Raw genomic sequence first — 13,945 nt, 5'->3', positions numbered from 1 at the left:
CACTTCACAAATCTAGTAATTTCCCATCATTTTCTTGACAGCAACTGAAACATTGGAGAATTTGTGATTGTATTCGAATTTGTGTTTGTGTTAAATCTGTATGTGCCTCTAACCATATTTTTATTTTACAAACAAAAATGTATTACGTATAAGCAGAACACTGTTAGACAAAAGGGTTGAAGAAAGGAAATACAGAGATGAGTAAGACACAGCCGCTGCCTTCAAATCTGATTGCAGTCAAATGAGGGAACAGATGCATATATAAAGAGCCCAGGAAATAAATAATAGAAAGGATTCAAGGAAGGGGCTAAAAATGAACACTCAGGTATTCTGAAGATGCTTTTAAATCCAGTGCCAGGAAGTTTGGTCCAAGACTGGGGACTAAAGAGCAGACAGGATAAGACAGCTGCTTTTAAGTTCCATCCTGGGAAACACCTGATCTAGAGAACCTTTCACTTTCCCTTTTGTTCTGCCCTAGGTAGCTGAATCCAGGCCAGAACTAACATTTGCTCCACAGTGGGTCCCAAAAAGGTAAGTTAACTTGCTCTCTGTTGTCTTTTTTTCTCTTGTTGCTTCAAAAATCAGAGTAAAAGCTGTTTTAGTAACCACCTTTCTAGCAACACAGTATCCTCCTTGTGTTTGCATATATGTAATTTTTTTCTCAAATACCTTGCAAGGTAAGTGAAATTCCAGTTTCCAGGCTTAGTAATGCTCTTGAGCTCTGTCACTTCCTCTTGGATCATATTTACGTGGGCTTTCCTTGGTAAATCTTGATCTCAGCCTCTGCCAAAAAGCAATCAGTCTGACAGCCGCTTTCTTTGGCGTTTTTCCATCAGTTTTATCTGCTTTTTCCTCACATGAATGAATTTCTGATTGCACAACTGAAAAGAAAAATGACAAAATTAAATCAATGGATTCTGTCTCAGAAGCAAAATTGCTGATACTTCACATTAGTGTCAGTAAAAATCAAATAAACAGGGTGTGTGATTAAGACTCACCAATGAGCCAAGGGCAATTTATCCTCCAGACTTTTCACCATGGGATGCCTTTGTTGACAAAGAAGTATCTGGCTTTTGAATCAATGGGGCACCTTTGGAGGGACTGCAAGTTCTCCTGACAAGTCCTTTTTTTTTTTTGGTGATCTCCAGGGACTCCTAGCCTTACAAGGACATGACTGAATAAAGAAAGCAATTCTTAGTAAGGCATAAGCCACTGCAGGCCTCACATACCATAACAACATGTTGTACCTCTGCTGAACAAGACACAGGGAGCAAAATATGAAGGCACAAAATTCTTTTCATTTTAATGCCTTCACTGTTGATGATTCTGTTATCTAAAAATTGCCTTCCCCTTTTTTCAGTGATTATTGTCTTAAATTACCATCCCTATGAAAGTATCCACAGGGACACAGGTTTTTCTGGAATTGCTAACTTGGTAGACTGGGAAGCATTAATTCTCTGACCACTTAAAACCAGACATCTTGTCTTAAGGTTAGATCTTCCTAAGAACCTTCTAAATCTCTACACCAAAAAAAATATTAAATATTCTTTTATCACATAGTGTATGGCATCTTAAGAACTTCAGGTCAATACCAAATGACTTTTATTATTCCTTCTGAAATCACTGTTATATTAGTAATGCTTTATCAAATATCAATACAGAACTAAGAATTTTTCAAAACATCAATTAGTTTTCCTCTCCTTAGTGACTTATAATTATTGGTTCCCTTTAAAACTCATTCATGTGGGTTTGGGTGGAACAATGAGTTCATAAAATCTTAGTACTATGTTGATCCATCAGTCTCAACTTCCAGTAATGGAATTAATAATGTTTGACCCTACAGAGAGTGATTTACCTGATTGTAAAATACTGCATATGTGAATTTAAAGAAATTATTTCAGTATCACTGAGCACAACTTACAGAACAGGGTTTAGGAATCCTGCTTGTTTAAGACCATCATAGCTGTGGCAGATATGAAGGCTGACACTGCAAATCCACTCCAGCATCCTTCTCCTGTGTTACAGAAATTAGAAAGCTGAAAGTCCTTTGACACTAGACCCCTTCACAGCTGAAGGTCAGGTATAACTTACACTTGGCTGATGAGAAGCACTTGCATAAACTAAATTAAATGAGAGAAAAGCAAGGCACGGGCCCCTGTTTTGATGGCGTTAAGTCATGCAGGAGCAAGAGGAGCATGGTTCTGAGAGACCAGCTCCAGCAGTCCCTCCCTGATCACCACAGCAGTGATGGGGTTCCGGAGCCAGGGTTTACAGCAGTGCTTTATTAACTTAGCCAAGAATCTCCTGGTTCAACAACTCCTGGCATTAGTGAGTCTATGCTATGATGTGGCCCTAGAATTTACTTCTTCTGCCTTCCCAAGGATTTTGTAAGCCACTCTGTGTCAGTCATCTATTGCTACAATAATGCTGTATAGCGAACACCCTCCAAATGGCAGCAGCTTAAAACAGTGACCATTTATTACTGCTCATGAGTTTGTGGGTCAGCCGGCCAGTGCTAATAGTCTAAGTTGAGTTTGGCTGACCTCACTGAGCTTGCTCAAGTACTTGTGGTCAGCTGGTCTCAGATGACCTCAGCTAGGACAACTCTCACTGCTCCCTCACCTTCCAACAGGCCAGCCTGGATTATTCTCATGGGAGAGGAAGCTACCAAGAGGGAGAGCAAAGTGTGCAAGTTCTTTTGAAATTTAGGTTTAGAAACAGCACACCATCACTTTTGCCACATTCCATTGGCCAAAGCAAGCCAAAAGGCGAGCCCAGATTTAGGAGGTAGGGAAATAGACTCAATCCCTTGAGGGGAGGAGTTACAAAGACAAATTGTAAAGGAGGAAAGAAAATGTGGGGCTATTATTACAATAAATCTGTCTCAACACTGAATATCTAAAAATACCCTCTCTGCTTTAAACAGCTGAATAAATTATGTTCTCTGCAATTTAACTCTGGCCAATACAATTGTGGGCTATACATATGCATGTATCTCCCTTCCCTCTAAAAATGCTATAAAATGACCGTAGATGAATAAAACCGGTATAAATTGGCAAGGTCGAAGAGAATGGTAAGGGAGATAACTGTAAAATAGAGATGTTGACAAAAATTGGTGATATGGAGAACAAGGTCTGTTGCAGGCTGGGCTCTGTGGGAAACAGACCCCGAGCTGAAGTTGAATGTGCTGAATGTTTATTAGTGAGGTCCCGTAGGACCAAAACCTGTGGGAGGGAGGGCAATGGAGCAGGACTGGGTAGAAAAAGTCAGGCTTCAAGGCAGGCCTGACAACAACTTCAGCTAACCCCATGCAGAGTCCGGAACTGAAAGGACCTGTCAGCCTTATCCTGTGCTGGGCCTTAGGCAGGGACCAGCCTTGGGGAAGGTGGTTCCCTGCAGTGGAGGTAACATCACAGGGCACTGACAGTAACAGCAGCAACTGTCCTTCCCTGAAGTGGGACACGGACAAGTGCATCACTGTAAGCATGTTCCTACTAAGTAACAAAAATTGACAACAACAACAACAACAACAACAAAACATGCATTTGAAGCCATAGGCAAAAATACCTCTGTTCCCATGGGGACCCAGCCTCAACATAGCTATTAGAGTGTGAGTCCCAAAAACTTCAAGAGGGAAGGATGGTATCTGTCAGCCCTGGTGCCCTTGGTTCTGGTTCAGAACTCCCAGACACAAAACACTAGACCTGGGTCTCATGGTGCCCTTTCCCTTCCCTAGCCTGTCTCATCTACCTTACCATGCCATGGTCCACTTTGCTCCCCTATCAGGCCACCCACAACCTTGTGCTTCCGGAGATCTGCCTGTGTCGGGGCCAGGCAGACCGGAGCCAGATGCAGGAGCCAGCAGGACACTCTTTATGAGTTTCACAGGCAAAGGGTGGGAATCGGAGCTGGACAGGAGCACAGAGGAGCTGGAGAGGAGAATCTGAGAGAGAAGCAAAAGAAAAAGAAACTGGACCTAAAGAACTGGCCTAGGACTTGCCTTTTTACATATAGGTAAATCAAACTCACATTTTCCAAAAAAAAAAATTGTCAATACTAGTGAACCAAGAGAGAAAAAAATATTGACTCCCAAAAATTAATTCCAATTACAGTCATTTATCAACTGATTTCTACCATTTATGCTTAATTACCATATAACACAATCACAAGCATACATGCTATAAAGTATATGATCAGTAAATTGATTAGAAAGTTAAACTTTCCACTATATAGACAGCTGTTAGGGTTTGCTGCTTCTTCCTTGTAATCCAAGGTTCACTCCATAACCCTGGAGGGCACACGAGCCAGAGGGCAACTCCATTCTCTTCTGATGAAAGAACACGCTGTGGAAAAAATCATGTTCCAAGTAAATGTTCTCTTTACAATTCAAGCCACTTTCTCCTTTGAATTGTGATGTTCTCTTGATCATGGGCTTTTATTGTTAAGAAAGCAAGGGTCCAGGGGCACCTGTATGGCTCACTGGATTAAGCCTCTGCCTTTGGCTCAGGTCATGATCTCGGGGTCCTAGGATTGAGCCCACATCGGGCTCTCTGCTCAGCAGGAAGCCTGCCTCCCCCTCTCTCTCTGCCTGCCTCTCTGCCTACTTGTGATCTCTCTCTCTCCATCAAATGAATAAATAATCTTTATAAAAAAAAAAAAGAAAGAAAGAAAGGGTCCATTTCCAAAACATGCTTCATCTCAGTGAAATGCAGTGAAATGTGTACAAACACTCTGTAAACTGGAAAACATTACAGAAAGTTGAGCAGTTCCTGGTATTAGGTATTAAGAATGGTCTCCTATTGTACCATTTGTACCATTCCTCATCTTTGCTCTTCCTACATAGTGGAACTCATGCAGTTTAACGTTACTCATTAGTCTCCAATTTATTGTGAATAGTACCTTTTGTGATGATGATGATGATGTAATATTTATTGAGTGCTCACTACATGTCTTAGGACCGCGTATGCTGTATCAGAATGGTTTCCTCAGGGAGACAGGGCCACTGTAAATGGTAAATCAGGAATAAGAGGCTTTATATGGAAATGATGACTTACGTATATGTGAGAGGAGCTGGAGGAGTAAGGTCTAGAAGGTGGCAGCCAGAGGAGTGGAGAGTCACTGATGTGTTCAGTCTAAAGTCCTAGATTGTGGATGGAGAGACTCAGCTCTTGGGGCATGTCTGAGACTCCTGCAGTAGCTACAGAATGAGAACTCACAGAGAGGACTATGAGCCTCTGTGTCCAGTGAAGTCCTAATGAGCCTAAGCAACTATTATCCCAGAAACAATCATTGCCCTTCATTTTTGCCTACCAAGTCTTACACAAGTCACAAACTCAAAGTCTCACAAACTCCAGTTTGGAAACACAAAGGAAAGGAGATTCTGGGAAGTTCCGGATGTTTTGGTAGTTTCCAGCCTTAGATAGGAAAAATATTGGTGGTGCTGAGTTACCATCAGGCAGTGCAGCACACAGACAACTCTAATATCTAGGAAACAAGTGTTATTGTTAACATTTTTTGGCAGTTAAAATGCTGAGATGTTTAATGATTTGCCTGAGGTCATATGCTAATAGGTGGCAGAGCTAAAACTCAAACCCAGGTCTGTTTGAGACCCATATCATACTTGTCACAACTCTTATTTAATGGCCCTTCAATATCTACAAATACTGATTATTGGTCATAATATCAGTATTTAATATTATTTCCTGTCTCTGTGAGGGGCAGAGGCATATGTTTCAACTATTCTAGAACCCTGTGGTTAAGAGATACAGATCTCAGGACTAAAGTGATCTGTCAGGGATGCAAGTCTTCTTTGGGGCCGAGCTGGGACGTTTCTGCTGCCCAAGGAACCCGGGGTTTGGCAGCTTACAGAACTACACTATCAAGAAGTCTCATTTCTTCCTCTGGCTACAGAAAAATTAATGCCCCCCCCCTTAATTCTTCCATCCTTTCTACATGCTGTGACCTACACAATAATACCTTGAACCTGTGTTTTGGGAGAAAGGGAAAAATGTACTTTCCATTACCTCAAGCCGAGTGAAAAGAGCTTCCATGGAACATTTGGAGAGCTTGTCAAATGCTCCTTGGACTTTGTGAAACAGGGAGGGTATCATCTAATTCCCGCCTAGGGATGCACAATGGTGAAAGATTACAGCTAGAATTGCTGGTTTAATGGCAGAATGACAAGAGGTGGGTGCATTAGGAACAAACTACACTTTTGCCCACAGTAGGGCAAAAACATCTGAGTTTCCTTGTGGGCCAAGTTGGACAGATGGGAGCCAGCCAACCTGGGGTCATGTTTGCTTCTACCTCAGAGTATTGCCTTGAGGGGAAATGTGACCCGCAGGTGGATCGTCAGAACACCAGGTGCTGAGGGTGGGATCATGGTGGCTATTGATGTACAGCCCCTCCCACACCAGGGGAGCTGCAGTCAGAGGTCATTGGTGGGCACACCTCCAGAACATCCCTCAAGGGGGAAAGCCAGCAATTGTGCACCTGCCACCTCAGAGGAAATCATCAGATTACAGGCTACACAAGCCACAAAAAGTCTTTTTCATTAATCCTCTCTCTTTCTGAGTCTGGCCCTGGAAAGGTCAGAAGTAGCACCTACGAAGCAGGGAAAAGTAGATGGACAAGGCAAAACAAGCAAGCGGAGAAGTCAAGTATGTGTCTCTCTCCAACTGGGCACAGCTGTGGGGTGACAGGGGTGGGGGGGGCAGAAGGAAAAGAAAAAAGAACTGGATCTGAGTTTTAGACTACATGAGAACTTTAAAAACTACCAACTGGACGCTGTTCTTGTGACTAAAAGTAAACAAGGAAAAATAATTTTTTTCCCCTATCTATGAGTAACTGAAAAGGTTTGGGTACCAACATTGCATCCAGGAAGGGGTCTGGATGGGAAAGAATGAAGTTGATTTCTGCATGACCCTATTTAGTCCAGTTTGTAAGTAAAATGACTATTCCAACATAATAGAGTAATGGGACAAAATGCAAGAACTCCTAGCAACTACCAATATTATAGCAGCATCTTAAAATGTCATATAGACGTTAGAAAATAAAGTTGAAGCCACCTCCTGCAAGTTAGATTTTAAAAACCCATAAAAAGGGGTGCCTGAGTGGTTCAGTAGGTTAAAGCCTCTGCCTTTGGCTCAGGTCATGATCCCAGGGTCCTGGGATTGAGCCCCGCATCTTGGGCTATCTGCTCGGCAGGGAGCCTTCCTCTCCTTCTCTCTGTGCCTGCCTCTCTGCCTACTTGTGATTTCTGTCTGTCAAATAAAGAAATAAAAATCTTTTAAAAATCCATAAAAAGAAATAAAATATAATAATACAGTCATTAGGAGGCCCCAAATCTGACATTATAATAGGAATTTGTAAAGGGAAAAATGAGGGGGGGGGCTGTGGATAAAGAAATTTTTAAATTATTTTTCAAGAAATCTTCCCAGACAGGGTGCTTGGGTGGCGCTCAGTGGGTTAAAGCCTCTGCCTTTGGCTCAGGTCATGATCTCAGGGTGCTGGGATCAAGCCCCACATCAAGCTCTCTGCTCAGCAGGGAGCCTGCTTCCTCCCCTCTCTCTCTCTCTCTGCTTGCCTCTCTGCCTACTTGTGATCTGTCTGTCAAATAAATAAATAAATAAAATCTTAAAAAAAAAAAGAAAAAGAAATCTTCCCAGAATTGAAAAGATGAGTTTCTAAAATAAACCTCTCACCAATCATATGCATTAATTATTCAGCAAATATCTGAAAATACCATTTTTGTGCTAGGCCCTATTCTAAAACTATAACAAAGACTAAAGCCAAGAATGTAAGTCCCTGCCAAGGAGTTTGCCTCCTCCTGAGAGAGATGGGTAGTTGACAAAGAAATAACAACATTTGTCAGATGGTGATAGGAGTCATTAAGGAAAATTAACCAGGATAAAGGAATATGGAATAATGAAATGGTGGGAAATGATTGCTGTTTTAGGCCAGGTGGTCAGGGAAGGCCTCTCTGATCATATGACAGTTGAACAGAGGGAGCAAGAGTCGCAGACATACTGGATCTTTATCCACCATGTTTACTAATGTGTTCCAACTGTCTAGAATAGTGCCTGGCTCGTAGTAGGCACTCCAGAAACACTTGATAAATGAATGAATCAAAGCATAGGGAAAAGCATATGCAAAGGCCATGATATAAAATCATCCTTGGCTTGTTCAAGAATGCCAGCGTAGCTGGAGCAATGGAAGCTTGGGGAGAAATAGTAGATGATGACCTTATAGACCATGGCAAGGACTTTGGATTTTATTCTGAGACAGATGAAAACCCATTGCAGGGTTCTGGACATCAAAGTGTTATGATACAGTTGCTATTGTTAAAGAACTACCCTGACCTCTAAGAGAAGGTAGACTGAAAGGAGGTGAGGCTGGGAGCAGGGGCACCGCACTAGTCCAGGGAAATGTTATGAGTGGCTTAGATTAGGGTAGTATTTGCAGAGATAGAAATTATCAGATTATTGACAAATCTCGAAGACAGGTTACAAAAGACTTGCTGATGAATTAGATGTCATATATGAGAGAAACAGAGAAGTTAAGGATGAAGCCAAGGCTTTTAGCCACAACAGTTAGAAGGTTGGAAGGGTTGCAAGGTGGGATGTGAGGACCAGACACAAGGGTGAGAAATGAGGGGCTATTTCAGACTTAATAATTTTGAGATGCCTACAAGACATACAAGTGGAGATGTCACATGTATCTCTTTCCTAAACAAATTTAAGGGAAAAATGCATATTCAACTTTGTCCTCCTCAATACAACACATCTATCTCAAGAGCCAGACTAGTGACCAGAGTTTAAAGCCCATTTCCAACCCTGAGCCCTGACAATCCAATAGTCCTCTCCTCACAGCTAAAATAAAAGCTATTGATTCTCCCCTTTTATGATGCCTATAGGAGCTTTCCTTCCCCAAATGTATTCCAAATTGCATTTTCCACATCACATTCTCCTTCTTTCCCCTAGCTTCCTGAAAAATAGGTCTCTCTTATTTTGGAAAAGGAAGCAAAGAAATACAAACCCTTCATTTGACTATCCTCACTTTCTTCCTCATTTACCTGCCAAAACTCAGTCGCTTCCCCATCAGGTCTCTGATGAAGCTTTCTCTTCTTAACCCTGATTTCCCTCTCCACTCCTATCCTTAACCCAATCCTTTTAAGTCCAAGCCTACAGCCTATTCTCTGATCTGTGCACCTTTGCTGGAGTTCTGCACCATTCCCTGTGGTTGACTTCTCACAGGGGCCTCTGCCAGGATTCATTTTTGGCCATCTGCTCTCCTATCTGCATGCTTTCTTCCTTATCATTCCTATAACTGCAATGAACACCCCTGTGTGGATAACTCCCACCTGCTAATTTCAGTCTTCATTTCTTATCAGAGCTGGACTTCCTAAGAGTATCCAAGCAAAGTGGTGATCAGGCATAAGGGCTGGAATCAGATGGTTTAGGTTTAAGTTTAACTATATAAACATGGGGTTATATTTAGCTACTCATCCTTTATGAAATGGGAATAATGGTACCTACCTCGGTTTCCATGAGGATTATATGAGTTTTATCGGTGAAACACATAGTCTCTGGCACATAGTAAATAATAAATGTTAGCTATTATTTTTTGTGATCACACTATCACTGCAAATTTAATGTATGCAACCCCAAATTCTTCCTTTGCTTCTCTCCCTATCAGTTCTCAAGTTTTTCTGTACTATCACTAGTTTTCAGACCCACAGATTTAACATTTGTAATAATCTTTGATTTACCCATTACTTTTTTTAAAAATTCAGTCAGTTGACAAATAGATCTTGCTAACTTTCCTACTAACTTTTTCTTCAATCATTTTCTTTTTTCCTTATCCCTCTTCTATGCCCCTGTTTAGTCCCCATCTTCTCACACTAACACAACCAGAGCAACAAGCTCCTCATTGGTCTCTGCAGACTCAGCTTCCAAACTCAAACCATGGAAATATTATCTAAGTTCTCATGTGATCTCTCCTTCACTCAGAAAACTTTTGAGTTCTGCTGTTTGCATTCCTATCAGGTGAAGAATCGTCTAAGTGGATAGAACTTTCTAGAACTTCCATAATACAGCTCCATTCTATGCAGTCTTATTTTCTTCCACTCACCTGCCTTGCCAGCTCTGTCTCTCTACTGCCCCAAGACCATCTCACGCTCTTTCTGGCCTCTCTGCTTTCATGCACATTGTTCTCACCTGGAATCCCCCCCACCCCCCTCCCCGCCACTTTTCTTCAGCTATCTCAGTCCTACCTGCTCTCCAGCCCAGCTCCATTTCAGCCTTCTCCCTGAGGTGTATGACATGAAATTTCATTCATTCCATTACTCCAGTACCTGAAATCAGCATTTGATTCTATTTACATGTCATTACATATTGTTCCATGAAGTGCCAAATATGTCATTTTTTTGCATATTAGATTATAAGATCCTAAAAGGTTATAATGTTTTCTAAACCTCAGTGTTCCTGCTTTACCCCTTCCCTACCCCATGCCTAGGAAAGTAAGTGGTAAAGACCCAGGAAGTCTTGATGAAAATATAAAAATAATGATAATAATAATTATATACACTGTGCTATATACCAAGTACTCATCTCAGGAGCTTTGTACATATACTAATTTGCTTAATCTTCACAATAATTCTATAAAGTAGAACTATTATCTCTATTTTACAGCTGAGGAAACTGAGGCACAGAGAGGTTAAGTAAGTTGACCATGATTGATTACTGACCCAGAGTAATCTTCACACATGCAAATATGTGAGAGAATGCAAAATATAATTTAGGAAGACTATATTGTAAAAACTCTGTTGAAGACCCAAAGAAAAGAAATCTTAAGACTTATCCTCACTTCAGTGATACAAAGTAACTGCATTTCTGGGTAGTGAAGGGAAGAGAATAAATAGGGATCACATTTTTTTTTAAAGATACAATTTATTATCTCTTTCTCTGATTCTAAATGAATCACAGAAGAGACTGGAAAAAACATCCTGTCCCACCCCCACTCCCTCCCTTCCCATGTATAAATAAGGCCACCCAACTACAACCATTAGTACCTCATGAAATAAGCATTCATGTAAATTGGCTACTGCTCTGCCCTAGAAGGAGACACATATTACATGGTATACTCTGAAAGTCCTGTGCTTCTTCTCTTCTTTACCTGTCACAAGGAACCCTTTGGGATATGCACAAATAAGGAAGTGCTATATGAACTAACTTTTGACTGTTTGAAAATCGGTCAAGTATTCCCCATAAATAGCAGCTTGTCAGCACCTACCTGAACTCTAGTTGTTGACTCTTTAGAAGAGAGCGTGAGGAAGCTGGAGCCATTCCTCCAGGGCTGGCCCCAGCAGGCTGCACTCTAACACGGAAAGTGAATCCCCAAAAGCTGGACTGTCCTACCAGCACTCAGCACCTCCCATGGGTGAAGGAAAGACTGTAGCTTGACTACAGCGCAATACTAATGTGCTGAGGTGAAGAGTTGGACTAATCAGTCATTTTCCTGTTGCATAAGTAGGAATTTGTACCTCTTGGCTTTTTGTTAGAGAAGGAGGGAGAAGTGTGACTTGTTATCTCGGGAAACTCTGCCCAATGAGAGGGGCTGGCCCTTAAGAGGATCTTCCCGGGTTGCCACACACAGTTTTGCAAACCTGGCTTAAAAGTCTTGAAATAGTTACCTTTGCTTACAGTAGTGGTTGGAAAAATGAAATGGGAATTAAGAAACCTTGTAATACAATAGTCTATTCCACCTCATGTTCAAAAATTTTTTTTAAGCTCAGATTATTTCCATATGGGTGGAAGACTTCAGATTTAATTTTATTAAAGATAATTAACATCCCTCTGAAACAGTAGTTATCTATATGTCATTCTACCTCCAGCAAAATATTTATGTTTCACCTGCCACACATATTCTTGACTGGCATTCAAGTGGCTTATTAGCTGTCTTGCCCCTAGCATCTATTCTGTCTTAATGACTTTATCCTCCAACACTGTTGAAAGTGACTTAAGGCAGTACGGATTCCAGAGGCAGCCTGCCAGATGAATCAAAGAAGCCGCAAGAAGCATACAATGAAAGAAAAGGGAGTGCAGTTCCCCTGAGATAGGTGTACGTTAACGTAACTATGGTTTTTAATCTCCTCATATACTCTCTTTGTAACTATACATGTCTTAAATAGTAGGTTCCAAAGAAACATAATAGCTAACAGCTGGACTCTTTCTAGCACTTTCTTATCAAGTACCTTCTAGTTTGCAGCCTTCCACAACAAAGAATGCCTCTGCTGCTTAAGCCCAGAAGCTTGATTTATAAACTTAGTGTAATGAACCCTGTCAAAATTTTATTACCGATTGGTTTGTACCATAATATATGCATGGAGTGGCTATTGTATAAGGATGACTTATTTTAATGCACTAGAACTTTCCCTTTGTTAACTTTCTCTTAGCCCTGGGAATTGTATTGTCTCCTTTGTTTGTATTTAGATAGCTGCCATTTAGCCAGCTGCCATAAGATAGCTGTTTCATCTGATTTCTTTGGAGTTACAATTCACATATTAAAGTGGAATCCATATCTTTTATCCCCCTTGGGTAATGAACAGAAAAGATCCTGTCTACAACTGATCCAACACCTGTGTGTTCTCACATAAGAGCTGGTACCCAAGTTAAATCCCAAACTACAAGTACTTATTACAGTCTTCCCGGAACCCACATATGCCAAGGCACTTGCCCCACAAGACAGCCTGGAACCAAGGTGTAATCAAGCCTTTCACTGGTCCCACTGGACTGGGCTATGAACCATCTCCCTTTCTTACCCAGCTGGCACAGATAAATAGCAACTGAACAGCATTTTATCTCCTGAAGAGTATAATTTCCTTAAATTAACATAAGATACTAGCTGTTGTATTCACTTGCAGCTTTTATAAGGCCAGACATATCTCAGGAAGACCTAACTAATCTCAGGAAGCAACCCACACGTGGAAAAAGCCTATTACAGAGTTGAAATCCTCTTAAGGAGATGGAACAGGCAGAATCGTCCTCACAATCACCTGTCTGGGAAATTTGAGCTGATGGGACCTGAACAGCACTGCAGCTCCAAGCAATAACACCACCTTTTGTGCTCAGGTTCATTTTATTGCTGAAATCATTCTGTCACCTGCCTCTTCCCCAGGGGCTGAGCAAATAAGAGATTGTTACATCCATCAGCAAGTCCATCTGGTTCACTGAAACTTATCTCACAAATAGTAGCTGGTCAAAAGATGAGAAAGTGGCACAAAGTGGTCTAATTTTTATAAATCCCCTCCCCCTTATACACACACACACACACACACACACACACACACACACAACTTCGTTGGGAAAAGCACCAGCTTTCCTTTCACTGGAGCAGCAACCTGTAAAGTAGTGGATCCTTTCAGAGCATTCAGATATGGCCTACATTGGGGCTGTTATTTGTTCCACTGGATTCTGGTATTTTATTTAGGTTAAACTTGCAGTGTATCTGTCTTCCGCTGAAAGTGACTTTTTTTTTCCAAATCTTCATAACCTGGAAGGAGTGCAAATCATTTAGGCTTATACAAAAAGTATAATGCATTCATAATATAAACAAAAAACAGGAAATTTTTTCCTTGAAGATTCCTGCTAAATATTTTAAGAGTCAGTGGGGATTGTGATACTCATTTTTTAACCATGGGCTAGATTTGCAGCACCAGGTCCACCTCCTTGTCTGTAGCTAGACTGGAGTTACCCAGACTTGGTGCTCTAGTGGTCAAGAATGCATGCTTGCAGCCCCCTAGGTTTGAATCCTCACTCTACTATGAAGCTAATAGTGGCCTAGAGATAATAAATAGTACCTCCATCATGAGATGGTGATGAGAAGTCATTTGGTTAATATAGATGAAATATTTAATAGTGACTAGCTAATCATAAGTGCTGCATAT

General features: G+C 41.2%; 2 long non-coding RNA genes across 18 annotated transcripts in view; one reads left to right on the top strand and one right to left on the bottom strand.

Moving 5' to 3' along the window:
• LOC132019441 (uncharacterized) overlaps positions 1-13,945 on the top strand; it is a 183,893-nt gene that overhangs the window by 3,934 nt on the left and 166,014 nt on the right. For all 11 annotated transcript variants that reach the window (XR_009404774.1, XR_009404775.1, XR_009404773.1 and 8 more), the window contains exon 2: positions 479-531. This is a non-coding gene — a long non-coding RNA (uncharacterized LOC132019441). The remainder of the gene's footprint in view (positions 1-478; positions 532-13,945) is intronic.
• LOC132019440 (uncharacterized) overlaps positions 1-13,945 on the bottom strand; it is a 111,151-nt gene that overhangs the window by 2,962 nt on the left and 94,244 nt on the right. For 4 of the 7 annotated variants that reach the window (XR_009404765.1, XR_009404767.1, XR_009404769.1 and 1 more), the window contains one exon: positions 670-881. This is a non-coding gene — a long non-coding RNA (uncharacterized LOC132019440). Of the gene's footprint in view, positions 1-669; positions 882-998; positions 1,131-1,921; positions 2,015-3,755; positions 4,344-11,292; positions 11,528-13,945 lie in introns of those variants that run through there. The other 3 variants (XR_009404770.1, XR_009404764.1, XR_009404766.1) reach the window with 3 other exon arrangements.

Source organism: Mustela nigripes, chromosome 6 (assembly GCF_022355385.1).
Source record: "Mustela nigripes isolate SB6536 chromosome 6, MUSNIG.SB6536, whole genome shotgun sequence".
NCBI classification, from domain to species: Eukaryota; Metazoa; Chordata; class Mammalia; order Carnivora; family Mustelidae; genus Mustela; species Mustela nigripes.
Note: the sequence above shows the minus strand (reverse complement) of the source record. Positions and strands in the feature narration are given on the sequence as shown.